Source organism: Macaca nemestrina, chromosome 2 (genome assembly GCF_043159975.1).
Source record: "Macaca nemestrina isolate mMacNem1 chromosome 2, mMacNem.hap1, whole genome shotgun sequence".
Lineage (NCBI taxonomy): Eukaryota > Metazoa > Chordata > Mammalia > Primates > Cercopithecidae > Macaca > Macaca nemestrina.
This window is the reverse complement of record NC_092126.1, coordinates 134971000-134996820: the sequence shown is the minus strand read 5'-3', so window position 1 is coordinate 134996820 and position 25821 is coordinate 134971000. Positions and strand designations below refer to the sequence as shown.

Genomic DNA, 25821 nt, shown 5'->3' with positions numbered 1-25821 from the left:
AAGTTACTTCTTTCAATTGTTGATTCATTTACTCACTCAAAAGATACGTATGGAGTACCTGCTATGAGCCGGGCGTTTTTCTGAAATTTTGGAGTATTGCGAGGAACAAAAAAAAGCTCTTTTATCTGATTGAGCTTACATTCTAGTGGGGAAGACAAGTGAGTAAATAGATCATGGCAAAAGCTCTGAAGTAAGCACATAGGATGATATGATTGGGAGTAACTTGGAACCTAACGTAAGTAGGTAGGCAAGACAAGCTTTTTGAAGTGGCCTTTGTCCCTAAGATCCAGTACTGAGAAGGGGCCAGCTGTGTAAGGAATGGGCTCATGGCGTCTCGGGAAGCTGAGGTAGCAAGTCCACCAGCCCTGAGACGGGAAGACACTTGCCTTGCTTGAAACAAAAGGAAGGCCACTGTATCTACATTGGTTATTGTTTGGGATTGGGTTGGTAGTTAAGGTAGGGTCAGAGAAGTAGGAAGTGACCAGATTATGTAGGGCCCTCAGGCCATGGAAATAAATTTAAATTTTATCCTAAAGATGGTAAACAACTTCAGCCCTTTTCTTTTCTTTTCTTTTCTTTTCTTTTCTTTTTTTTTCTTTTTTTGCTATATGACATAGACCTCATGGCTTTAAGGAGCATGTCTGAGCCTTGGAAGTACTTCTTGGATCTCAAAGCTGCTTGGAGGCTTGGAGAACAGGACTTTGCCATTTGACTCGAAATGTGGTCTATGATTGGTAGTATCAGCATCTCCTGGTAGTTTTCTAGAAATACAGAATCTCAGGCCCACTCCAGATCTAGTGAATCAGAGCCTTCGGGGATGGGTCCCAGGAATCTGTATTTTGAAATGCTCTCCAAAAGATGCTTATGCACAGAAGTTTGAGAAGCATCAATCTAGAAGACATCTGGACAGATTTCTACAGGACTTAGAGCTATGCTCGTTGGAGAAGAGTGGAAGCCTTTCCTGGGCACCCAGGGGATGCTGCCAGCCACAGGGGGTGCTGGCTCAATAGGGTTAGGTACTGGTGCCAGGGTTAGCATTCTAAGCGCTTGAAAAACTCTCTGGTCACAGAACATCTTCAGTGTTGATGGCAGGTCAGCATAAGAGTGAATCATGATAAAAACAAAATAAAAACCAAAAACCTCTATTTAATCAGTACACTTAAAGGAGAAGTTAGTAGTTTAAAGTGGTTAGAAGAAATACACTTCTTTCAAAAAGACAGAAGCTTAGAGGTGGAAGGAACTTGAAGAGCATCGGTTAATGCCCTGACCCTACAGGTGACAAGACTGGAATCTGGAGATGATAAATGACTGTCCTGGGACCACACTAGTGATTGAAGACCATACTGGGTCCAGAACTCAGGCTTCTCAACCTTTGAGCCCTGACCATCGCACAGTATGTGCTTTCTTGTTGGAAACATCTCCATGAGTATTGCTCATTATGTAATCCATAATCATTTTTAGAATAAAACAGAATTATTTTGGAGAGAAAAAGATGATTACCTTTCCTACTAGTTTTAACGTTCATTATTACTATTAGTATTTCTAAAATAATTTAAAATTATTTTTTTGTTTACTTTTTTTGTTCTTCGATAAAGATCACAACTTAATAGGGAGACTGGTACATTTATCTGTGTAATATTTTAGTTAAAACAGTTAATTGTTACCTGAACACTTGATAATGGGAAGTGGTATTTTCATATGCTAAAATATTTAAAATACTTGGTACAAAGCCCATAATAAATAACAACTTTTCGGTGTATGTGTTGAAGTGATTAGTAAATGTATCTTTCAAAACAGTATTTCCGGTTCATATTTGACAGCATCACACTTGATGTATTGACATACCCTGGCTTGAACGGTGTTTTCCCCTACCTCAAGAATCTATGTCTTGCTGTTTTCAAGTGTAAGGAAGTGGTGGTTTTAGAAGTTACATCTTAGTTATGTGTAAAAAAATATTTTTGTGTTGCAGTGTCCCAGAAGCTTTTGTTGACAATTCCAGTTTCCGAACAAAACATTTCGGCAATGGTGAGGGCTTCGATCCCTTCTCTGATTTGCTGTCAGCCATGAACGGATGGATGTGATGCCTGCTAGCCAAAAGGGTGAGTGAATGAATGTTTGTGATTATTCATCTGAAAATTCACAAGACAAAAAATCCTTCAAGACAGTTGCCCACCCAGGATGAGAGCTTCTCATCTTGAAAGAAAGGACAAACTCTGTCATTGTTTTCTGGTGTAATCTTTTCAGATAATTCCTACAGTGATCTGAGGATTTATAAAAGGCATAATAGGACATAGGAGAACTTTCTGTGCTTGCTTGTTTTAATCATATTCTGAAGAGTGGACTATGTCAGTTTTGGGTCATGTGCAACATTGAATGAGTAATTGCTTTTTTGGTCTCATTACAACTTGGTGATAACATGAGCCACCATGAAATAAGACAATAATTTTTTCATCTTGAGTTTTAGGGAAAATTTGAGTCTAATTTGTTCCTTGAGAGAGTCCCATCCCAAACTTTTTGTATGATCAGGACTTTTGAGAAAGCCGAAGGATTGGAAACTTGGGATTTTCAAATATTTTTTGAAAGACTTCTGGGATTTTTTTTCTATTGTATAGAAACCTTATTAGGTTATTCACTGCCTTTTTAGGGGGAGGTTAGAAGGGACATGATGATATTTTTCTCTGTGTGTTTTCCATCTATCCTGTTCCTCATCAATCAATGACTCCCCTGTAGTAATGAACACTGTGACTTGTTGTTACCAGAGACAATGATTGGTTGAGGCCAGGCATTTTGGGTGACAACTCTGACATCATTTGTGGTAGCCTTGTCATTGAATGAAGTCAGTTTTATGGAGAACCATATCATTTCAGGGTTTGTATTGAATAGCATTTAATGGTAAGACCCATTGGCATAAACTCATCTTTTTCTGTCTTAGTGCAGTAATATTGGAAGCAAATTGTAAATAATGGAGAGAAGGGTAGTGAAGCAGAAAGGGCACTGTATTGGGAGTTGGGAGGCTTAATAGTAACCTGGCATGGGGCAAATTAGTCTCTCTCTTCTTTGATTTTTTTTCTTTTTTTTTTTTTTTTTTTGAGACGGAGTTTTGCTATTGTTGTCCAGGCTGGAGTGCAGTGGCGCAATCTCGGCTCACTGCAACCTCCGCCTCCCCAGGTTCAAGCAATTCTTCTGCCTCAGCCTCCTGAGTAGCTGGGATTATAGGCGCCCGTCACCGTGCCTGGCTGATTTTTGTATTTTTAGTAGAGACAGGGTTTCACCACATTGGCCAGGCTGGTCTCAAACTCCTGACCTCAGGTGATCCGCCCGTCTTAGCCTCCCAAAATGCTCGGATTACAGGTGTAAGCCACCACGCCAGGCCTGATTTTCTATATCTAAAACAAAGCATTTAGGTTAGAGGATCCTATTCTATCAGTGTTATTGAGGCCCTAGAAATTATCTATTTAAACACCTCAGTTTACAAATGGGACAGCTTAAGTCCATGAGTCTAGGTGGGATAGCTAAGTCCCTGGGGTTGGTCTGGACTGGACCATAGCTAGTTGGTCATGATTCAGTGGTTCTTTCTAGCTTATTTCAATTACAAAGATTAAGACATCCTGCCCATTTAGCTTTGTGAACCTCCTCTGATGATGTGTCTAACACATTGTTATGCTTTCAATTATTTGGGCCAGATTTGCAAAGATTTTATAGCTAGAGGTCATTTTGACAAATCCTTCCCATTTTATACATTAAAAAATACGTTAGTTTTATTGTCCAGAGAAACTGTGTTCATGGTGAAGCAACTGGCTCAAATGTTAGCGACCAGATGATTTTCAAAGAGCTATTGGCTCAAAAAGGCACTTCCTGTCAGTTTGTTAACTGATAACTTGTACTGGTTCTGCTGGAGCTAGAGAGAGAGAGAAAAAAATCCAGTCTCTTATCTTCCCTACAGTATTACTTCTGTCAGTGGCAAGAAATAAGGCAAATAGTAAACAGTAACACACAGGCAAGGGTGTCCACAATGAAAAGAAATGGTTAATGGAGTCATGAAATTTTAGAGTTGTTGGTGATCTTTGATCTTTTTACTGGGTGGCCTTGGGCAAGTTGTTTGGTTCCCTCACCTGTGAACTCCTGAGGTTTTCCATTGCTATGCATGTATGATAGACTTTTGTGGATGGTCTGTAGATTAGTGAACAGGCAGCACGTACTAAGAAAATTTGTATCTTGGCCAGGTGCGGTTGCTCATGCCTGTCACCACAGCACTTTGGGAGGCTGTGGCGGGTAGATCACCTAAGGTCAGGAGTTCAAGACCAGCCTGACCAATATGGTGCAACCTTGTCTCTCCTAAAAATACAAAAATTACTTGAGTGTGGTGGCGGGTGCCTGTCATCCCAGCTACTTGAGAGGCTGAGACAGGAGAATTCCTTGAACCCAGGAGGTGGAGGTTGCAGTGAGTGGAGATCGTGCCACTGCACTCCAGCCTCAATGACAAAGTGAGGCTCAGTGTCAAAATAATAATAATAATAATAATAATAATAAAGAAAAGTCGTACCTTTAGGAATTCAGGTAGAGTTGAGAACAAAGCCTTGGTCTGTTTCATATACACATGAGAATTCATCAAAGTTGTTAGAATTCTGAAGGTATTGAAATAACAACAAACTCAGGTTTTTGGTTACATGTCATCTCTGTCTTTGGTATTGAGAGAGTCTGACTCAATCTCACTGTTATAAAATTGATGTATGAAATTGAACAAAACCACATGAATGGATTTGTTGAAGACGAGGCTCATTTTATTCATTAATTTCAATTGGGTTTGGCCCATTATTTGAAAAATCCATCTGAAGAACTATAATGAAAATGATATCTGTTTTGAAAAAATGCACTTTTAGGCCTAGTGGAATACTAGGTTTTTTCTAAATAAGGAAATTCTTAGTATTTGTCAGGCTTAAAAAAACTTCCCTTCTCTGTATTTTTTAGTAGAAGGTAGAGGTATCCTATGAGCTGGACCACATGTTCTGATTTTCCATTCTCCTTCCCTTTTTTTTTTTTTTTTTTTTTAAGACAGAGCTTTGTTCTTGTCACCCAGGCTGGAGTGCAGTGACACAATCTCAGCTCACTGCAAGCGATTCTCCTCCCTCAGCCTCCTGAGTAGCTGGGATTGCAGGTGCCCACCACCACACCAAGCTAATTTTTTTATTTTTTAGTAGAGACAGGGTTTAATTATGTTGGCCAGGCCAGTCTCGAACTCCTGACCTCAGGTGATCCGTCCGCCTCAGCCTTCCAAAGTGCTGGGATTACAGGTGTGAGGCACCGTGCCTGGCCCCATTTTTTTCTCAAAGTGCGTTTCCAAGGCTTGCTCAGAAGACTCACTGTCTCCCTCTGTGCTGCAGTGTCTGGCCTTCCATGCATTAGGCATCTGGTAGTCACTCCATTGTCAAACGTTTATTCACAGTCCTGTGCCTTTTAGAACTTTACAGTTCATTGAATAACCAAAGGAGCACCAATTAATTGTTGCAGCTGATAATTTGGAGTCTTTAGGCTTGAAATAAACTCTAATTCTGAGTGAAGCGTTTCATGGTAAGTGTCCTCCTGGTAGACCAGGGTCAGAGTCACAGAGGTAGGCAACCAGAACAATAAATTGCCTCACTCAAACACAAGGAAATGAAACCATGAAATAAAAGGTTTCCACAAATAGATCATTATGGCCAATTTTTTAAGGTCAGAAGATGGGTAATGTACTCAATTGATGCTGGCGATAACCATGCTTGCATAATAAATTGACTTAGAGGCTGGAGACAGTGAAAGAAGGGCTGAGCACTTCGTATCTCTCTTTGTGCTGTGGTTCTTTAATGCCACCGTTCACCAGGAAGGAGTCAGAGTTGCCTCCTGTTTCCTGGTGTGAAGCTTTAGTTGACACTGGTACCTATAGGATGCACATCACGGGACTTCCAGAGTGAAGACTGGCAATGCCTGCTGCATATTTAATCGGCAGTTAGCCGCAGTGTTATTAATAAATGTGATCGTAGCAATTTGTATTTGCATAGAGTTGTTTTGAGAAGGGCTGACTAGAGATGGCAAATGTGTCAGTTTGTTCGTCCGACTCTGCTCTGTCATTACATCGTCTCTACCAATAAGTTTTCCCTTGCTTGTAATCTGGTGAAAGGATATAAATGTCATGCAACATTGTGTGTGATTTGCTCACAATTGTTTTCCCTTATTTGCCCAGCCTTCCTCTTTTGATCTCTCTCATGGTCAAATTGCTACCTTTTGACTTACTAGGAAGAGATGAAAACATGGGCAGATGCATCCTTCTCACCGAAGACTTGGTGAAGGGCTACTTTTTGGCTAGGAGTTCCTTTCTTTTGAAAATAAAACTCGAGAATATGGACTTTCTGTGACCGGTTTTGAGGTGGGGCAGTGGTGGCACAGCTTCCAGAAGGTATGTGCAGCTGGCAGGTACCTTGGGCCAGGAGAGCCAGCCGACAGGGTTCCTTTCTGGTCTGCTGTGTGCTGCAGCCTGTCAGAGGGCCAGCCCACTATGTTGTACTTAAACTTCCAGTCTCTGGAATTTTGACTTTGAAAAGTAATTTTAACAATTTAATAAACTACATAATATGTTTTATAAGCTGGAGCGAATGATCTTAAGTATTTTGGTCTCTTTCATAACACAATGAACCTAATATTGGTAAAAATACAGATCTTCACTCACACCATAAAGACAGTCTAGATTTAATAAGCAGTTATGAGTGCTGGCAGCTGCCTATCAGATTGTATCACTCAGGCTCCCGCATGCGAAGACAGTGTCAACTTACATTTTATCTGTGAAGTATTTTCGATGCGTTTATTTTGCCTTTCTCTCCAGTTCCTAACCCAATACAAGTAACGTAATTGGCTAAATATTTTCCACATAGCTAACTGTCTAGGGGCCAAGGTGGAAACCATTGTCTGGCTTGATGAAGATGAGAAATTAACATGACATTTACTTGGAGGGAATGGAATATATTAGTACTGCAGTAATTCAGGATGGTGAGACAGTGTCCATCCCTTCCTGCCCATAAGCAGCAGGAGGTGTTCAGCAGATGATGAAAGAACCTCCAAACCCCCACCCCAGTTCCCTAGTACCACACAGCAGTAGCCAGCCCATCCCTGTTCAAATTTACTTTTAAGTTCTTCAGACAGAACTGTAAGACAAACTAATGAATTATTCCATTTGTCAATTAAAAAATAAAACCCCCAACCCCTATTTTAAGATTAAATTCCAATTAGAAGATTGCATTTAATTCAGAAGCTATAACATTGTTTTAATGAATTCTGTTGGAGGTGACAGTTTATGTGAGATAAATTTATATGGTGTAGATAGATGTAAATTCATTGGATAATGTTAAACATGTTACTTCATATATATTAGCTGTGAAATTTATTTCTTCTCTGGTTAGGTCCCTAAGGAGGTAGAGTCAGAGGGAAAAACATATCTTCAAAGAAAGAACCCTTTCTGTCCTCTCAGATATTTGCTCTAAAACAGCCTTTTCTCACTTTTATTAAAAAAAAATCTGTTAAATTTCTGCATTAACTGAATTTATGATTCTTGGTGTATGCTATTTATAAAATTGAATATAGGTTTTATGATATAGGAAATTAGTCTAGGAATGAGACTGTGATCCAACTTCTTAATAAAGGTAATCTGCATTTATATTGCAGGTATTTTCCATTCCTCTCTAAGCCCCTTATGGGATTATACACACATTTTTCTGGACATACAAATTCACCATAAACTTCTAATGTATTGGGCAGACTTTTGTTCACATGATACCTACACAAAACATCAAACCTTTTGGCTAAATTAGAAGTGGCAAACATTCTTGACACACTTTCGATTTTATAGTTCCCCTTTTCTGTGCCCATCCCATGCCCTGGCAGACATCATTGAACTGATCATATTCTGTTCTTTACCGAGTGTGGAGGTGGCCTCAGAATTATTCCACCTAAATTATTGTAGGCAAGCTTACAGAGTCACCGTTTACGTGAGTACGGCCAATGCAGTGTATAAGGTATAAGGCCGGGGCTTTTGACTGATCTTTGCAGTTTGTCTTTGTATACCGAATACTTACCCTAATATCTGGCAGACAGTTTTTAAGCAGTCCATATTTCACATATTAATGAAAGAATCTGGGCTGGGTACTGTGGCTCATGCCCGTAATCCCAACACTTTGGGAAGCCAAGGCGGGAGGATTGCTTGAGGCCAGGAGTGTGAGACCAGCCTAGGCAATATGTGTGCACCACATTGACTTGTTAGGTAGTTTATTTTCTACCCTTCAACTGGTTTTTGTGTTATGTCTGTGAAATATTATAGTTTTGTAGTGGGTTTTTTTTTTTTTTTTTTTCTCCAACTTCTGTGACTTTGGAAAAGAAAAGAATGAGTCTGTGTTGCTCTCTCTTTACTTATGTATCAACTGAGGCTCTAACATAGCAAGGAAGTGGTGATGTGAGAGCCAAACCCAGACTTTCACTCTCCGGGTGCAGTTGCTTTCTCATAGGGAGAGGCACATATGTGCCGGGTGCTGACCGGTGCAGGGCAAGTTTCTTACATTTTCCTTTTGCATATTAATCTTAGTTTTTATCAATACACCAAAGCAAGCTGTACCCAGGAGGAAGGCATTTAGCTATTACATTTCAAATGATATCTTCCGTGATGTAAAATTCTAGGAACTTAAACTCCATTGCATGTTGTTTTTGAAAATATTCTGTTTTCTGTTAAGTTGGTTCAAGTAATGCACAGAAGCGAAGAGAAGGAAATTTCCATTCAGTTTATATGCAGGCTGCTGAGCTGCCTGTTGCGAATTGCCATCATTTTATTCTGTCTTCAAGAAAAATAAGCAATTAGTACATTTAAGCTATCATTTAGCTAATGTACATTTTAATTTTATTTCAATGTGTTGCATATTATTATTTCTTTTGGTCATGAAAAGCAGAGTTCGGGAAAGTGATTGTGGTGAAAACGTGAATTGTTACCCTTTTGGCCTGTAATAATAGGATGATACGGTTGACTTTGATTAAGGATGACAAAATCAGCAGGCCCCCACAACAGCAGGCCTGTTCTGATGGTGGCTTTTGGATTTTTCCCTACAGATATTCTATGTAGCACCAACCAATTGATTGGAATAGGCTCATGAGATAAAATCTTTTTATCCCTTCTGTATTCGATGAGATTTTAGTAATATTTATAACAAATAATTAGAGAGCTATTCATTAGGCACTTACTTTTCCTATGTTGCTTCAAGTATCACCTTGGTTATCTTATTGAACCTTAACAGCATCTCTGTGTTCTAGATATTATTCTGGTTTTAATGTTGAGAAGACAGAAGGTTAGTGCATAAGTGAACTCCTCAGAATCGCATAGCAAGAGTGAGAAGAGGGTTTTATTCCAAGTTGGGCCAATTTCAAAGCCTTTATCTTAACCCTGAGGACATGCTGCTTCCTCATCTTTGAATAGATTCTGTGGTTCTTTAAGGTCTTTTTGATTTAGGCAGAGAAGATTTTGTAGTTTATACTTGTCTTTGTGAAAGAGATGGAATCTGACTTATTTAAAACAGCAGCTTCATCTGCAATATTTTTATAGAGCCAGGAATGTAAAAGGGAATGGCTTCTTCCAAAAATTTTCTCCAAAATATTCCTCACCTCCTGACTTTTTCCTCAGTTGAAAAATCTCCCCAGAGTCATGTCACTGGATTCAACACTGCATTCTTTCTGTGGTTCTTTTTATTTTATTTTTTTGATGGAGTCTCTCTGTTGCCCAAGCTGGAGTGGAGTGGTGTGTGGTATGATCTTGGCTCACTGCAACCTCTGCCTCCCAGGTTCAAGTGATTCTCCTGCCTCAGCCTCCCTAGTAGCTGGGATTAAAGGTGCACGCCACCACACCTGGCTAATTTTTGTATTTTTAGTACAGACTGGGTTTCACCATGTTGGCCAGGCTGGTCTTGAACTCCTGACCTCAGGTGATCCACCCGCCTTGGCCTCCCAAAGTGCTGGGATTACAGGCGTGAGCCATCGCTTCCAGCCTCAGTTATTATTAAGGGAACTTTATTCTCCCTATTTAAAAAAATTGCATATTGAATTATCTAAGAGTGAAATGACATGTCAGTTGCAAGTTCCTTTATGAATCTTCAGAAAATAAGAAAAAATGTTGGGGCAGAAGCTTAATAAATCTAGAATCTAAATGATGGATATAAGGGGGTTTGTTATACAATTTTCTCTACTTTTAAATATTTTTGACCACTTTTGTTGTATAAAAGGGGTGTTGGGGAGATGAGAAGCTTATCTAGCTCACTATCTAGTCTAGTGGTTGATAAACCAATCACAGGCAGGATAGAACCAGGCCTCTGCACCCCTGTCCTCTACCCAACCCCTGCTGGCCCTCAGCTGCCAGTGTAATTTAATTGATATGGGTTCTTAGGGCAAGGAGATGCTGACCTTATCAGCCCATTTTGTCCTGGAGTAATTTACTGGACAATACAGATACAATGTCTTTAACCTGACATACCAGCACTCCCCAACTAACTTATAAAATGATGGTAGTTGTCATAATTAAGCATGTGTGACATGCCAAGGGCTATAATACATGTGTTACAGATTTTTATCTCTAATCTTCCTGTGGGCAGTGTTTGGAGGGCTGTAGAGGAGACCTGAATTTAGGGCCTGTGAGATTTTCTTCTTTACTTCCACGTTTTTTGTTTTTCAGAGTTTCATCTCAGCACTGCCTGGGAAGCGCATTACATACAGACTTCCAGGTCCACACTGAGACACAAGCCCTTAGACTGGTTAGGGAGAGAGTGTCATCTCTGAAGTTGAGTGGATAGCCATAGGTCCTGGCCCCAGGACTCAATAATACCGTAACCCTGGCCATGTCACATCTCCTTCCAAGCCTCAGTTTTCTCTTCTGCCAAATGGGGACAGTGGTGTCATCCACACTATTGGCTGTGAAAAGTCCTTAATACAGTGCTTGACACCTTGCAAATGTTAGATATATGCTGCTTGCAACTGTATTGGCACCTTTTTGAGACATTTGCCCATTTCCTGATAAAATCGAGAATATTGAGGATGTAGCAATGAATGCTCCAGGTGGCACTATTTGGTGGGTAAAATTTAAACCTTACGTATCCTAGAAGTGTGCTTTTTGTAATTATTAAAAGCATTTTAAAAATAAGTATTAGAGTTTTTACTTAGATGTTTGAAAAAGAATTCTGTCATCGAAGTGTATGAGAGTTGACAAGTGTAAATATGCAGTTAGACAGTTTCAAGGAACGTGTATTATTTACTGATCAATGTAGTGTCTCCTTTGGAGCCATTACACTCAGTCATTTCCTGTCAATCTCTCCATGCTGTTATAATCAGACTATGGATATGCATATTAAAATATAAGAAAGTTATTGTGTATGTGTGGCGGCAGCTTTTTAATTGTTAATAATGTTGCTGCTTTAAAAAGGTATCAGGATAGTTTACACTTAGGATGGTTAATATTCTGCAGAATTGCATGAGATATTAGGGGAACCAAAACTCAGGCTGGTGGAAAATGAGGCCAATCAGTGGGTGTCTGTGCTTCTAGTCTGTGCCCTGGTTACAAAAAATGAGCTTTTAATGGTGGTCCTAATGTGGGGGTAGGTTCCTTCCGTTCTGTTTTTAAATTTTTATTTTATTTTATTTTTTTTACTACTGTGTTTTTAGGAAAACTTTTATAATTAAAAAAAAGTTTGTGTATGTGTGTGATGGTGGGAGGCTCAGTCTAATTTCTGCCTATAACAGGGATCAGCGAATCTTTTCTGTAAGGAGCCGGATAGTAAACATTTTAGGCTTTGCAAGCCACCTGGTCTGTTGCAGCTATTTACCTTTGTCCCTTCTAAGCAGCCATGGATGGTGTGTAAATGAAGGTGTGGCTGTGTTCCAGTACAATTTATTTACAGACACTGAAATTGGAATTTCACATAATTTTCATGTGTCACTAAGTAGTAGTAGGATTTTCATTTTCCCCCAGTCCTTTAAGAGTAAAAACTATTCTTAGCTCACTGGTGGCAGATTGGATGTGGCCCATGCGCCTATAGTTTGCCAAGCCCCAGTCTGGAAGAAGATTGGGAAGCAGTGGCGAGGATCAGCCCTTTGTTCCCGCTCTCTGGTGTTTCTGCTTGCTCACTTGCTCTTCGGTTTCTGATGAAATAATAATGTCATCAGTTTTTATTTAATGCTTATCTTGAGACAGGCTGTTCTGCATAATTATTTATTGATTTAGAGTACAATTTAGTGAGGCCCTTCCTTTACTTAATAAAAGACAAAAATATATCTAGATGTAAAAGTGAGGTTCAAGGTGAAGAGTGAAATGAAAAAGGGAAGACAAGTCAAAGAAGAAAAGTAGACTTTGAAAAGTGACATAAGGCTGGGCATGGTGGCTCACACCTGTAATCCCAGCACTTTGGGAGACCAGATGGATGGATTGCTTGAGCTCAGGAGGTCGAGATCAGCCTGGGCAACATAGGGAGACCCCATCTCTACAAAAGATAAAAAAGAAAAAATTTGCCGGATGTGGTGATTTGCACCTGTAGTGCCAGCTGCTTGGGAGGCTGAGGTGGGGGGATCGTTTCAATCCTGGAGGTGGAGTTTGCCATGAGGTGAGATCATGCCACTGCACTCCATCAAGCCTGGGTGACAGAGCCAGATGTTGGTCTAAAAAAAAAAAAAAAGTGACATAAGAACTATAGTCTCTTCCTAACCAGTGTTATTAAAATGTGTTGTGTATCTCACTAGTGGAGGAATTTAAGATGAATTTTCCGCAAGATAGAAATGAACATTAAAAAAAAAAATTAAGTTATGTATGATTAGGCCAGGTGTGGTGTCAGATGCCTGTAATCCCAGCACTTTGGGAGGCCAAGGTGGGTGGATCACCTGAGGTCAGGAGTTCGAGACCAGCCTGGCCAACATGGTGAAACCCCATCTCTACTAAAAATAAAAAATTCGCTGGGCGTGGTGGTGCACACCTGTAATCCCAGTTACTTGGTAATCCCAGTTACCCTAACTGTAATCCCCATTACTGCTGAGGCAGGAGAATTGCTTGAACCCAGGAGGCAGAGGTTTCAGTGAGCTGAGACCGCGCCATTGCACTCCAGCCTGGGTGACTGAGCAAGACTCACAATGTCTCAAAAAAAAAAAGGTTATGTATTATTTTTAATATGTGTTATGTATTAAATTTGTAGCAAAAAATAGACTCAGCACTTCAAGTCTGGCTTCTCAGATGATATTGCTTATTGTAACGTTAATAAAAATTTGATAAGCTTAAAGAAAACTATAAAGATTATTGTGCAAGTGGTACCTGGGTGCAGCAAAGCGCTTAGAGGTGGTATTGAAGGGTTAGAAGTAGGAACTTTTCTTCTAAATGTTCCTTAATTTATCATGAGGGAAGAGTAGAGAGCAGGCGACATATGCGTGTCAGCTGATTGAGTCTAAATAAATCTCTGGAGGACAAGAATGATCACATGTGCATGTGAACACTCTGGATAGAAGATGCTTCAAATCCTCCCTCCTCTGTTTGCTGGAGATTTTAATCTGTTGTGTCATAAACAGGTGGAGGAAGTCAGGGCAGGGGAAACATGGGGAAGAGTGAATTTGTGGAGTGGGGCATTTTCATGAAACGAAGGCCTAGGTAGAAAATAGCATCGAGTGAGAGAAAGTGTGCGAAGAAGGTTTGTGGGCGTTATTCTCAAGGTGCCTTTAGAATAAGGGATGGTGGGCCGGGCGCGGTGGCTCAAGCCTGTAATCCCAGCACTTTGGGAGGCCGAGACGGGCGGATCACGAGGTCAGGAGATCAAGACCATCCTGGCTAACTCGGTGAAACCCCGTCTCTACTAAAAAATACAAAAAACTAGCCGGGCGAGGTGGCGGGCGCCTGTAGTCCCAGCTACTCGGGAGGCTGAGGCAGGAGAATGGTGTAAACCTGGGAGGCGGAGCTTGCAGTGAGCTGAGATCTGGCCACTGCACTCCAGCCTGGGCGACAGAGTGAGAGACTCCGTCTCAAAAAAAAAAAAAGAATAAGGGATGGTGGAAGCCCCACTAAGAAGTCAAAATGAAATGGATGTTTCTCAAGAAAGGTAAGAATAATCTAGAGGAATATTTCTTTTATCAAGTATCGTGATAAAACTGACTCGAATATGAAAGAGAAAAAGTTTCTGATTGTCACCAAGGCAGAATTTATGAACCAAAATATTGTTTTTGGGGTTGGAAAAATAAACATTCAGAAAAGATGACTGCCTAAGATGCAGATATCGTGATTTCACATAAATGTCCATTGTAATATAAAAGGTAGGAAGTGGGAGAGAGGAGACAACAAAGGTAGACTTGTGCTGAAAGCTTTGTAAATTATCTTTTTTGTTAAGTGAAAAATAAACGTATTCCAGGATCCAAGTTAAGATGTAGAACCTTTGATATGTAATCAACATCTACATGTGGTGATGTGCACACAGGATGTTGGCCAGACAATTTGGATTTGAATCCTGGTTCTGCCACCTACTAACAGTATAATCTTGGGTAGGGCACATGTCTCTGTGCCTCAGTTTCCTCACCTTTAAAACAATAGTACCTAACTCATAGGTGATTGTGGGATTTAAATGAGTTAATGCACATAAATCATTAGAAAAGAGCACATAGTAAATTTTTATAAATTACAGCCAGCTGTTAGCCCCTAAGGTTGCCCTAAATAAAATGTTTGGTTTGTGATCATTACAGCAAATTTGCCCTCATTTCTCTAGGATGTGAACTTTTTTGTGTATATGTGTGTGTGTATCTATCAATATATTGTAGTGGTATGCGTCATACACATTCAAAGACTTACACATTCTGTGTTCAAAAAAAGAATGAAGCATAGTGCCTGCCCTCCTTATACCTTGTGCCTCAGTCTTTGAGGCCTGATTACCACTACATGAACTTCCACACTGCATTTGAACAACCTGAGAGATGGTAAATTTCTGTCCTTGGGAAGGACCATTATATGTGTGGCCAGCTGTTAGGGCTAGGAAGTTCTTTCTTACACTGGACTCAAATCTACCATGCAAGGGCTTCCCACTCTGGTTTGGTACCTTGGGATTCTACAAAACCCATCTCTTCTACATGACAACCTATGAAAGACTTGAGGAGAATTAGCAGATCTTCTTGAGCTTGCTCCAGGTTAAAAGTCTCTTGCTCCTTCAGCTGTTCCTCTTTTGCTTCAATTTTGAGTGCCCTGTGACCATCTGGATTGTTTCCCACAGCACCCATAGTCATAGAGATATATTTTATTGATGTGTCCACATTTATATATAATTCACTTAAGGGTACTTCTTGTTGACAAAACTATCTCCATCATTTGGAAACGAAACGTTGTGACTGTTCTTAACCTACTTCCCTAAATTCTAAGTCTAAGAAGCTGGCACATAAAGAATTACAAATTGTCTCTTGAAACTTTAGTATGCTGGAATAGGCTTTTCCTCATTTCAAGCCAGGTAACTGTGTGGAAGTAAAGGTGGTAACTCCAGTTCTAGTGCCTGCAGTAGCTGCATACTATGTGCCAGACACTCGGCTCAAGCCTTTGCTTGCAGTAGATCATTTAAGCCTCATGATCATGAGTCCGTTCCTCTTTTGTTTTGGGGTTTCTTGTTTTTTGTTTGTTTGTTTGAGACAGTCTCGCTTTGTCGCCCAGGCTAGAGTTCAGTGGCGCGATCTTCTCTTACTGTGACTTCTGCCTCCCGGGTTCAAGCAATTCTTCTGCGTTAGCCTCCTGAGTAGCTGGGATTACAGGTGCGCGGCACCACACCAGCTGATTTTTGTATTTTTAGTAGAGACAGGGTTTCAGCATGTTGGTCAGGCTGGTCTCAAACTCCTGACCTCCTGGATCGCCTGCCTAATCCTTCCAAAGTGCTGGGATGACAGGCGTGAGCCACCACGCCCGGCCTGTTCCTGTTTTTATTTCTCTTTCCAGATGATGAAAGCAGTGGTAGGGTAAAGTTGGAGACTTCAGTTAGAAAAGCTCAAGAGGAGGATTTTTTGGTAAACATAACCAAGATTAGTTGTTCACATGTCCTTAATCCTTATAATTTTTCTGTTCTGTCTACCCAAGAAATGATGTGGTTTATGGTCTCTTTTGCTTTATCCTTTTTCTTTCTTTCTTTTTCTTTTGTTTTTTTGGAGACAATGTTTCACTCTTGTTGCCCAGGCTGGAGCACAATGGCGTGATCTCAGCTCATTGCAACCTCCACCTCCTGGGTTCAAGTGATTCTACCGCCTCAGCCTCCTGAGTAGCTGGGATTATAGGCGTCTGCCACCACGCCCGGCTAATTTGTGTATTTTTAGTAGAGACAGAGTTTCAACATGTTGGTCAGGCTCGTCTTGAACTCCTGACCTCAGGTGATCCACCCGCCTCGGACTCCCAAGGTGCTGGGATTACAGGTGTGAGCCCCCTCGCCCAGCCCTATCCTTTGTTTTAATGCATATAAATTGTGCCAGTGATGTTAAAATTACCCCCTCCCCCTTTTGGGATAGTCTGCTTTTATTTCATTGAAACTATTCAAGCTAATTTTGAGTTAAAGATCCTGCTATTCTCAATGTGCCAGAGCCCACACACACAACACTGGGGATGGTGTACTTCATTTTCTTTCAGCTTTCTCCAAGTGACTTTCCCACCCCCTTCCTTTCAACAAGATTCTCAGAGAAGAAGCCAATCACAATGTTACTGGGCATGGGTATCTTGAGGGATGGCTGGGTGCCTTCTATGAGACTTAACACATTTCCTGAACATGGTGCCTCACCATGGCAACAGCCATGTCACACGACACATTGGTGACACATGTAAGGTGCTGCCACAACTCATCCCAGGTTGAATGTCTGTGATTCATTGTTTCCACTGACACAGCGACTACTGTAACTTGCAGTTGGAAGGTTCTCTGGTTTTCAGTGCCATTAATGCATACTGACTCCCATGGCGCATGGAGGGCTCAGGGAAGAGAAGCATAAATAAATAAGTGCAGGCTGTAAACATTGCCTTCATTAGCTTTGCGGAGAAATACTTGTTCATCAGTCAACCTCCTTGCCACTCTCATTCTTCTTTTTTTAAGCATATTTTGTTAGTAACACCTTGGAGGCTTGAAAATGATTTTTATTTTTACTCATAGTGGTACCCATTTCTACTTGGCAAACTTCACAAGAGAGAGTTCATGGGGGCCCCTTTTTAGTATTTATTTACATTCTTCACATGTAGCAGATTTATTGATGAAGGCATGATTCTGGGAATATTTTTTTCTCGTTGTGAAATATAATGAATACTTTATACATAAATCGGACGGTAGTATTACAGATCCATGGCTCATGTAGGGGGCTGAAGGTTGTATTCTATCAGAGGACTTTTCTAGAGGTCCAAGATGGGTGGTATTTTAACATATTTTAATTTTTGAGTGATTCAGCGAGTGATTAAAAAAGAAGATGTGGAATCTGGAAGACATTAAAGAGATGTCAAGGACAGACGGGTTTTGATTTGTAGCCTAATGAATGTTTTGCCAACTTTTAAAGATTTTTTTTGAGAGTAGAACTTTAACCATTTGCTTGTGTTTCTGGCATGGCAAGGTTATTCCTGTTTCTGTTATAATGAATCCAAAGTGAAAATGGGATAATTTTTAATTAGCAAAATTATAAAACGATTTGCAGCCAAATGTTTCTTGTCTTATATAAACTGTGAGGTTTCACATTTTACTTTAATCATTTTAGGAAATTTCATTCTGAAGATCTATTTCAGTTGGTACTTTATGTATGCATACAAATCTTCAATATTAGAAATTAACCTTGTAATATTCTTTTCCATTGTCACTTGAATAATCTGACAGGATTTCGGTCATGTGCATTGCTTGTGTGTATTTTGTAGTGTCATGGTTACATTAGTTGGATGTAGCACTAATATTCAATCTAGCATTATGAATGCAAGGCTCAACATCATAAGAAAAACAGAAACCAAGGATTAGAAATGTTTGCTAACTTTATGTTGTATGGTTTTGTACAGTTCAGAATTGCTTTTGTCGAGCTTACCTATGTAATTATTTGAATCAAAAATTTTATAATTTTGCATTTTGCTATAAATCATAGAGAGCTATTTTAAAATATATTTTATTAAGGAAATGAGAATAATGAGTTAAGTCATGGCAACGTAGACTTTTCATTTTATGATGCTTCAGTTGCATTTGATTTTGAGAGTTTTACAGTTTCTGGGGCTCATTAGAGCCCTACATGGAGATGAAAGAATTCTATGGAAATGCGAAAGGATTTAAATGTTCAGAATTTTAGGATCTGCCTAGACTGGGACACTTCCAGCACCTTGAACTTGTTAGGTGGTTGGGAGGCCTGCAGAATTGTGTGCTGCTTTTGGTGGATCTTCTGGGGGGCGCTGTGTCACACCTCATTGTGCACCCGTTGCTAGAGAAAGAAAGATGGTGGAAACCAGCCAGGGAGGGAGAAAGCTGTATCTGCAACACTAGCTCAAGGCTCTGGTGATACATAAAGATCTTTTCTCATTTGTCTTTGAAAACCAAAGGTGTCTCTTACCAAGAGCAAGAGGAAGAATGAGATAAGTGTCAATAAATTTCCTTCAGATGAGTGAGTTCTTAATGAAACAGATTATTAAAGCTTAAGGTTCCTGGGGAATGTCATAGACCTAATCAGTTATTATTAAACTGCGAATAAGACCAAAGGACAGGAAACATAATTTAAGAACAAACACATTTAAAAAAACCATCAATGTGGCCAGGTGCAGTGGCTCACACCTGTAATCCCAGCACTTTGGAAGGCCAAGGCGGGCAGATCACTTGAGTTCAGGAGTTTGAGACCAACCTGGCCAACATGGTGAAACCCCGCCTCTACAAAAATACAAAAAAAAAAAAAAAATTAGCCAGGCGTGATGGCGGGTGACTGTAATCCCAGCTACTCGGGAGGCTGAGGCAGGAGAATCGCTTGAATCTGGGAGGCGGAGGTTGTAGTGAGCTGAGATTGCGCCATTGCAATAACAAAATGGCGTGAAATTTTACCCATAACCCAAGGACTCATTCTGCAATGAAATGGCAGTCATAGACCTAACTGATGTGTAACTGCACACCACCTCTCCCTCCACCATCAAATGAAAGAAAGAAAAGAACAAAAGGAAACCAGAAGAAATAGCCAACAGAAGGAAAATAGTTAACCAAATTGTGGCTCAAACTAGTTTGGTTTAATCATTGCTCAAAAAAAAAAAAAAAAAAAAAAAAAAAAAAACTTGACGAATTCATATTTAAAAAAGAGAACATGAGACAGATTTCTTTCTAAATTAATTCCTTTCATCCACTATAAACACAGCACATTCATAAAGATTCCCCCATGGATTATAACCTGATTGGGAGAAAACCACCTTCAGTAATTTCCATTATGTGGACGACTTACTGACATATCTAGTTGAAGAGTCACTTAACACACTAGTGATGTTTCACTTTGAATGCTATCGGATAATCTGCTTTCTTGAGGTTGTGTTCTACTTTGTCATGTAGACTTGTGCATTCCATACCAGAATGTGTATACCATTAGCACCCCATTGACATGGTACAGGTATCCCCAAACCATAGAATAATTTATTCTGGTGGATCTCCATGAAGAGGTGGTTTTTTTCCTTGAAGAGTTTAGTAGGAAAATACATCATTTTTACATTTTATTTTTATTTTTTGAGATGGAGGCTCATTCTTTCTCCCAGGCTAGAGTGCAGTGGCGTGATCTCAGCTCACTGCAACCTCCGCCTCCCAGGTTTAAGTGATTCTCCTACCTCAGCCTCCTGAGTAGCTGGGATTACAGGTGCGCAACAGCACACCAGCTAATTTTTGCATTTTTAGTAGAGATGGGGTTTCACCGTGTTGGCCAGGCTGGTCTTGAACTCCTGACCTCGAGTGATCCGCACACCTCAGCCTCCCAAAGTGCTGGGATTACAGGCATGAGCCACTGCACCTGGCCCATTTTTACATTTTAAACGGCCAAATTTATGCTGGTGTATAATGCAAGATTTTCAACGTTTACAGTGACACTTCCCGCCTACTTAGGTCACCTTTGATTTGTGCCTCCAGACCCTTCCTTTCTCATGAATTGACATTTACCACCCTCTTCCTTCTCCTGATTGCCATGAAGGTATATTTTGGTAGGAATATTTGAGACCAAACTTATTTTCTGTGCTAATTGTTACTTCTTAAAAAATTATAGTGGCTACTTCCACTGGGCATTTTAATCGTGGAGTTTGAGCATCTTAGCCTGCTTAATAAAAATGCCTGGGTGTTCCTTGCACATAATAGGAAATTGTAGGATGGCATAGGGATAGCATCCAGGAGAGAGGAAGGGTCTTGGGTTAGGGGGATGATGTTGGAAATAGAAGTTGGGGGAAGGAGAGATGGAATAGGAGTTGTAGTGAAAGCTGAGAGGATGTGAGGGCTGCCTGCAGGTGGGAGCCATAGGATGGAGAAGAGAAAATCATGACTTCAGACTTGAGCGTGCCTGACACAGCGGATGGCAGTGTGCATAACAGAGATGGGAAACACCATGACAAAGGCTTCAGTGGGCAGGGACTGTAAACTACAGCAGTGGTTCTCCAGCCTTGTTGGTACTAGGGACCAGAATCATGGGAGACGGTTTTTCCATGGACCAGAGGAGGGGATGGTTTCAGGATGATTCAAGCATATTACATTTATTGTGTACTTTATTTCCATTATTATTACATTGCAATATATAATGAAATAATTATACAACTCACCATAATATAGAATCAGTGGGAGCCCAGAGCTTGTTTTCCTGCAACTAGATGGTTGCATCTGGGATTCATGGGAGTCAGTGACAGATCATCAGGCATTAGATTCTCATAAGGAGTGCACAACCTTGATCCCTCACATGTGCAGTTCACAGTAGGGTTTGGGCTTCTATGAGAATCCAATGCCACTGCTTATGTGACAGGAGGTGGAGCTCAGGTGGTGATGTGAGCCATGGGGAGCAGCTATAAACACAGATGAAGCTTCACTGGCTTGCCTGACGCTCACCTCCTGCTGTGCAGCCTGGCTCCTAATGGGCCACACACACCAGTCTGTGGCCCGGGGATTGGGGACCCCTGAACTAGGGTACTCGGAATTTGGAGATGAGGGTCAGAAATCTGTCTAGAAATACCTAGGTGATAGTCATAATTTATCTTTCTTCAAAAACCTTCTTGCTTTTTTCTCTTGATCACATTTATTCTGGAATGGTTGCACTCTACTCTTCTTTTCTAGGCCTCTTTTAGCCAGTTAAATGTGATTTAGGTTTTTTACTGTTTCATTATCAGTTATACTATACTTAAGCCACAGAGAGAAAAGCCACTAATTCTCTTGCTGTTGTGAAACAATAAAAATAAACATCTAAGTGTATTTCCTTCTAGTCTTTTTTAGATGCAGAATTTAAATAAATACATAGTTGCAATTATCTTGTGCTTATAACTTTTTATCCTACTTTCTTTCCCTAACATAACTATTTTCATATTGCCATATTATCTTTTATGAACTATGTAATAGATCATCCAGTCATTGCACAGATATTATTAGGTGCCTACTCTGTGCCAGGGCCTGTTCAGTATCTTTCAGGTGACATTTCCCACCTATGCAGGGCTTCATAATTAATTACTGTCTTTCTCTATGAGGACATCATCACTATTTGAGATGTAACCATTCTTTTTGTGTGTGTCACAGCTTGCAGGGTATTTATTTTGTAGGATGCCTCCCAGGTCATTGTGACAAGCAAAAATGCTCCCACACAGCTCCTAATATCGATCCCCTTCTAACTCCCAGTTGAGGATCACTGGTTTAAACCGTAATTTGGTTAACTGTTTCCCTTCTGTTGGACATTTGATTTGGTTTCCTTTTGTTCTCTTTCTTTCATTTGTGGGCGGTGGTGGGGAGGTGGCGGGCAGTTATACATCAGCTGTATCTATGACTGCCATTTCATTGTAGAACAAGTCCTTGGGTTATAGGTGGTTTTTCATGCCACTTTGTTACTTGTGAGAAGGCTATACACAAAATTTCGGGACAATATTTTGACAATGCCTAGAGGAAGGACATATGACTTGAGGGGAGCCACTTCTGAATAAGATCTAATGCCGGAAATTTTTGTTTCTTCCTCTCAGTTTCTTCATTTGTTTTCACATCGATCCTATCTACCAGCCCAAAGATGGAGGGTATTTCAGGGGAGTATATTGGGCCATAGTATTGGAGGATGTTTGCAAACCCACAATTTAGGGTCTCACTTAAAATCCTCGTTCTGCCATTTCCTAGCTGTGTGTACCTGGGTAAGTTATTTCACCCAGTTTTATCTCTTTTTATTTTCCTCTGTTACATAATAGTATACCCCACAGAGAAAGCCTGTGAGGTTAAATGAGCTATGCATGTGATGTTATTCTCTTACCTAAAATGCAGATCAGTGTTTATGTAATGGAGTGTGGTGGTTACAGGCGTAGGCTCTGATGCCAGGTTATGGATTCAAATCTTAGCTCAGTTATTTTTTAGCTGTCTGGCCCTTTCATAAGTTATTTTGCCATAGTGAGCCTTGGTTCCCCATCTGAGAAATTGAAGTTTAAAAAAATCCCTTTTACTGTGTCATCATAAGGACTAACTAATTGAAGGGGCCCTGGAGTGCAATGCCTGCATGTGGTTGAAGAACACCATAAATGACAGCTGCAGAGCTAGACATATCTTGGGGAGTTTGAAGAAGTGGGGTTAATATGTAGACTAGTTTTCTCTTTTCTCACTTTGGGGGAAAAACCAACTAGCATTTCCGTTATTCTCATATATTTCTCTTATGGACTAAAATAGTTAAAATTAACCAAATGCCTTGTTAGGAGTCAAATGGTGAGCTTGGATGCTCTTTTTATTTGTTCTCTGGACCAGGGCTTCCTGTTGGAGTTCTGGGCTGGTTTCAAAGTTCCAAATGCTGGGCAGAATAAGAAGAGGTCTTCCCTCAGGTTTGGCATCTTTTACTTCATTGGATTGAAATAACATGTATCAGAGCAAGTGGAACCAACACCCAAAATATGACTTGAAGAATGTAATTCAAAATGTAGCATAGAAAAAAAAGGGGAAAAGTATAATTTTACATACTTTCAGAACTTCTACTGAATCCTCTCGGACCCATGAGATTGTTCATTTTTTGCTCAGTCATTTTTGTATGGTTTGTATCAAGTGTATATTGGATGTGAACAGTTCTATATCTTCTGTCTTGAAAGTCTGAATCTTTATTACTTACCGAGAGTGATGGACCACATTTCAATAGGGGAATTCAAATCATCCAGCGTGAGAGTGGTCCTGAGGAGGTAAAAACAAACACCCTGACAAAAATGTATGTCCTCTGCAAAATAAGTATTCCATACTTATAACTCCTCCCCCGACAAAAATATGACCCTAAAGGCAATGAAGCACACAAAACATAATGAAAAACTATAAAACGTACCTTCTAGCATCGACTTTTAGTGACTCACTGACTTCCTAATAAAATGTAAATGTAATTACATTTGGACATCTTCTACCATTAGGCAAACTGGAGGAAGAAGTACAGGGAACCTCTCCCAGTAGAGCTGTAGAACAAATTTAGATAAATCTTTAAACCTGGGAGTCACCTGGTGTTATGCTGCTGGGTCTTTCTTGGTCTGATCAGATGGAACCACTTTGAATCATCAGAACATGGAGTTATCATTTTATTCACCTGAGAACATGGTAAAGCTGCCGCCGTATTCTAGGATTATATGATTCTTTAGACATTGATGATTCATAAAGAAACACAGAAATAACACATGTGGGGTCCTTGAAGGTATGACTTTCAGGGTGGACTGTCTCATTTCTACCTTTTTATTCTTTTCTATCACGAGTGTTTCAATTTGCATGTCTGCTGTAAACATAAACTTAGCCTGTGTTCCATCTGAGTTGAAAAGAATGGAACGTTGTTATAGTTTTGCCTAAAAGGAAGGCCCTGCCGTTGTTTTGAATCCTTTGTGGAAGTGACTAGAAGGTGTATACTCAAAACGTTCGTTTGTACTCTGGGTGATTATTGGTGGGATATACCATTTTTGCATTATATTAGGTACAGTAGAAAAAACTTACAAGTGTGAACTAATATTCCCGTTGACAAACCTCAGTTATTTCATCCTGTGCTTTTCCTTTATAACACTTTTCAGAGTTTATTATTATATATATATAATTAAATATTTTTGGTGTATGTTTATTATAACATAATAAACGTAAAAGTGTGTTTATTATAATATATAATTTATATATAATTAAATATGTATATTTGTGTATGTTTATTCAATGTAAGCTTTTCTCCTTTGAGGTGTAAACTTCATAAGAGTGCAGACCACATCAATTTTTTTTAACCATCTAGCACACAATAGGATGCAATAAATAGTTGTTGAATCAATGTTTTGTCCAAGCAAGGAAACAGAATAATAATGGTCAACATGTATTTAATATTTAATGTAGGAGATTTTTTGTGAAATGCTATACAGGGATTCTCCCACTTAACCTTGCCACAAGTCTTTAGGTGGTCACTCTCTAACTGCTCCCATTGTAGAGGTAGGAAGCTGAGGCTTAGGAAGGTGAAGGGACAGACTCATGGTCATGTGCGCACAGGTACCATTCAGATCCAGTTCTGTGTGTCTCAGAAGCTTATGCCATTCAAGACTAGTTGATAACACTGTATAGTTGAAGCTTATGAGATCTCCTAGTTCAGCAGTATTTCTCTCTGCAATATTGAGTGTTTTCTTTCTTTCTTTCTTTCTTTTTTTTTTTTCTGGAGACAGAGTGTTGCTTTGTTGCCCAGGCTGGAGGACAGTGGTGTGATCTCTGCTCACTGCAAACTCTGCCTCCAGGTTCAAGCAATTCTCGTGCCTCAGCCTCCCGAATAGCTGGGACTACAGGAGTGCACACCACGTTCGGCTAATTTTTTGTATATTTGGTAGAGATGGGGTTTCACCATATTGCCCAGGCTGGTCTTGAACTCCTGAGCTCAGGCAGTCTGCGCTCCTTGGCCTCACAAAGTGCTGGCATTAAAGGTGTGAGCCACTACACCGGCCTTAAACATTGTTTTCTTTTTTTTTTTTTTGAGATGGAGTCTCGCTCTGTCACCCAGGCTAGAGTGTAGTGGGGCAATCTCAGCTCACTGCAAGCTCCACCTCCCGGGTTCACGCCATTCTCCTGCCTCAGCCTCCCAAGTAGCTGGGACTACAGGCGCCTGCCACTGCGTCCAGCTAATTTTTTGTATTTTTAGTGGAGACAAGATTTCACCGTGGTCTCGATCTCCTGACCTCGTGATCTGCCCGCTTCGGCCTCCCAAAGTGCTGGGATTATAGGCATGAGCCACCACGCCTGGCCTCAAACGTTGTTTTCTAAGGAAAGCCATCAGGATTTGACTTAAGTCATTAAGAAAGAAGAATTACTTATGAATAACAACAATAATAGTAACACACATTCTCTTAGCTGTGTATTAGGTATTCCACTAAGCTCTTTGTACCAGTTAACTCATTTTATCTGTGTAACAACTCTATACGGTAGATGCTGGTATCATTCCTGTTTTACAGGTGAAGAAACAGGCTCAGGAAGGTTAAGGAGATGTTAAATAACTTACCCACGGTCACACAGCTAGAATGCAGGAGAGAACACATGAATAAATTACTTTAGAACTTCTTTCTGAAGGACAGTAGGAACTAGAGACTCAAAATTCCTTTTTTATGTCTTATGAATATTTTATTTTTATTAATTTTATTTTATT

General features: G+C 40.1%; 1 protein-coding gene across 7 annotated transcripts in view; it reads left to right on the top strand.

Annotated features, from left to right (window-relative positions):
* Window positions 1–25821, top strand: part of LOC105479577 (forkhead box P1) — a 630259-nt gene that overhangs the window by 86889 nt on the left and 517549 nt on the right. For 6 of the 7 annotated variants that reach the window (XM_071089096.1, XM_071089092.1, XM_011737586.3 and 3 more), the window contains exon 2: window positions 1970–2099. The gene's annotated coding sequence lies outside the window, so the exon portion shown is untranslated. Of the gene's footprint in view, window positions 1–655; window positions 1394–1969; window positions 2100–25821 lie in introns of those variants that run through there. The other variant, XM_011737592.2, reaches the window with a different exon arrangement.